The sequence below is a fragment of the Aegilops tauschii genome, chromosome 1 (assembly GCF_002575655.3).
Source record: "Aegilops tauschii subsp. strangulata cultivar AL8/78 chromosome 1, Aet v6.0, whole genome shotgun sequence".
NCBI classification, from domain to species: domain Eukaryota; kingdom Viridiplantae; phylum Streptophyta; class Magnoliopsida; order Poales; family Poaceae; genus Aegilops; species Aegilops tauschii.
Genome location: NC_053035.3, coordinates 422,818,362 through 422,821,654, shown reverse-complemented (window position 1 = coordinate 422,821,654; position 3,293 = coordinate 422,818,362).

The following is a 3,293-nucleotide window of genomic DNA, read 5'->3' as shown; positions in this document are numbered from 1 at the left end:
AAGTCTCACATTGACGCGGCTAATCAATGGGCTAGGGAGATGCCCATCAATTGATGTCAATGCAAGGAGTAGGGATTGCCATGCAATGGATGCACTAGAGCTATAAATGTATGAAAGCTCAACAAAAGAAACTATGTGGGTGTGCATCCAACTTGCTTGCTCATGAAGACCTAGGGCATTTGAGGAAGCCCATTGTTGGAATATACAAGCCAAGTTCTATAATGAAAAATTCCCACTAGTATATGAAAGTGACGAAACAAGAGACTCTCTATCATAAAGATCATGGTGCTACTTTGAAGCACAAGTGTGGAAAAAAGGATAGTAGCATTGTCCCCTTTTTATTTCTCTTTTTTTGGGCCTTTCTCTTTTTTTGGCCTTTCCCTTTTTTTGGGACAATGCTCTATTAATGATGATCATCACACTTCTATTTATTTACAACTCAATGATTACAACTCGATACTTAGAACAAATTATGACTCTATCTAAATGCCTCCGACGGTGTACCGGGATGGGCAATGAATCAAGAGTGACATGTATGAAACATTATGCATGGTGGCTTTGCCACAAATACGATGTCAACTACATGATCATGCAAGGCAATATGAGAATGATGAAGCGTGTCATAATAAATGAAACGGTGGAAAGTTGCATGGCAATATATCTCGGAATGGCTATGGGAATGCCATAATAGGTAGTATGGTGGCTGTTTTGAGGAAGATATAAGCAGGTTTATGTGTGATAGAGCGTATCGTATCACGGGGTTTGGATGCACCAGCGAAGTTTGCACCAACTCTCAAGGTGAGAAAGGGCAATGCACGGTACTGAAGAGGCTAGCAATGATGGAAAGGTGAGAGTGCGTATAATCCATGGACTCAACATTAGTCATAAAGAACTCACATACTTATTGCAAAAATCTACAAGTCATCAAAAACCAAGCACTACGCGCATGCTCCTAGGGGGATAGATTGGTAGGAAAAGACCATCGCTCGTCCCCGACCGCCACTCATAAGGAAGACAATCAAAGTTTACCATACATGCATGCTACGTGACTTGCAAACTTCAACACAAGTATTTCTCAAATTCACAACTACTCAACTAGCACGACTCTAATATTACCATCTTCATATCTCAAAACAATCATCAAGCATCAAACTTCTCATAGTATTCAATGCACTTTTATGAAAGTTTTTATTATACCTATCTTGGATGCCTATCATATTAGGACTAATTTTATAGCCAAAGCAAACTACCATGCTATTCTAAAAGAATCTCAAAATAATATAAGTGAAGCATGAGAGATCAATAATTTCTATAAAATAAAACCACCACCGTGCTCTAAAAGATATAAGTGAAGCACTAGAGCAAAATTATCTAGCTCAAAAGATATAAGTGCAGCACTTAGAGTATTCTAATAAATTCCGATTCATGTGTGTCTCTCCCAAAAAGGTGTGTACAGGAAGGATGATTGTGGTAAACTAAAAGCAAAGATTCGAATCATACAAGACGCTCCAAGCAAAAGACATAATAATTACATGTAGGATCATAAGAAAATTCAACAATATAACTATCACAAAACATATTCTTAACACGATCCACATGTATGGAAAGTTGACACTCTTCCAAAATAGTGGGATTAACATTAACTAAAGTCATGACCTCTCCAAACCCACTTTTATCAAAAACTTCATAAGATTGAACATTCTCCAAATATGTGGGATCTAAAGTTGACACTCTTCCAAACCCACTTTCAATATTATTGCAAACATTATTATCAATCTCATAGTCATCATGAGGCTTAAATAAATTTTCAAGATCATAAGAAGAATCACCCCAATCATGATCATTGCAACAAATAGTAGTCATAGCAAAACTAGCATCCCCAAGCTTAGGGTTTTGCATATTATTAGCACAATTGACAACAAGAGAATTTATAGTAAAATCATTGCAATCATGCTTTTCATCGAAGGAATTATCAAGTATGGGTGCAATAGCAACGATCTCATGTTTAACATAAGGAACTATAGCTAATTCATCTTTATAAATATTGGCATCATGGCCACAAGAATAGCCAGCATCATGTTCATCAAGGGATATTTCAATCAAATCATCGAAATCATCATTATCTATAGATTCATGCATATCATTATTTTCTTCCAAAGCAATGGTCATTCTCTCCATATATTCTTTGACATAGACATTATGAGCATAGTTTTCATAGCAATATTTAAGTATGTCAAAATTTTCAGATTCGTAGAGAGTAATATCATACTTTTCAATCAAAGAAGCAACTTCATAAGCACCCTTAAAAGCAACAAATTCTTCAATTTGTTCGATATCATAGTAGCTATAAACACCCTTTGCATAAGAAGATAAGATTTCATTATCATTAAACTCACATAGGTAGGGAAGGTGTTTTTTAGGGTTCTTAGAGCAACAAGTAAAATCACAAATTTCACAAAGATTCCAAGCATAACATAGCAATCTGTTTATTTGATCCCATAAAAGTCTCCCCTTTTCAGACAAACGGTGACGCACAAAATGAGCATGCTCATCTAAAGATTTCCCATCAACTAGGCTAGTTGGGGTTTCAGCACGAGCGCATAAGGATCGAAGATTATCCAAGTAGAACACTTTAAGTTGATCCATATCAATAGATTTTTAGCAAGCAAAGATGCAAGCAAATAGAAGGCACGTGGAAACACAAACAAAAAGACATACGGGAAGAAGTGAAGTGGGGGAGAGGAAAACGAGAGGCAAATGGAAAATAATGTAATGCGAGGGATAAGAGTTTGTGATGGGTACTTGGTATGTCTTGACTTGACTTGACTTGGCGTAGATCTCCCCAGCAACGGCACCAGAAATCCTTCTTGCTACCTCTTGAGCTTGCGTTGGTTTTTTTCCCTTGAAGAGGAAAGGGTGATGCAGAAAAGTAGCATAAGTATTTCCCTCAGTTTTTGAGAACCAAGGTATCAATCCAGTAGGAGACTACAAGCAAGTCGCCTCGTACCTACACAAACAAATAAGAACCTTGCAACCAACGCGATAAAGGGGTTGTCAATCCCTTCACGGCCACTTGCAAAAGTGAGATCTGATAGAGATAATAAGATAAATATTTTTGGCATTTTTATGATATATATTGAAAGTAAAGATTGCAAAGTAAAAATAGATTGGAAACTTATATGATGGAAAATAGACCCGGGGGCCATAGGTTTCACTAGTGGCTTCTCTCAGGATAGCAAAAGTATTACGATGGGTGAACAAATTACTGTCGAGCAATTGATAGAAAATTGCAT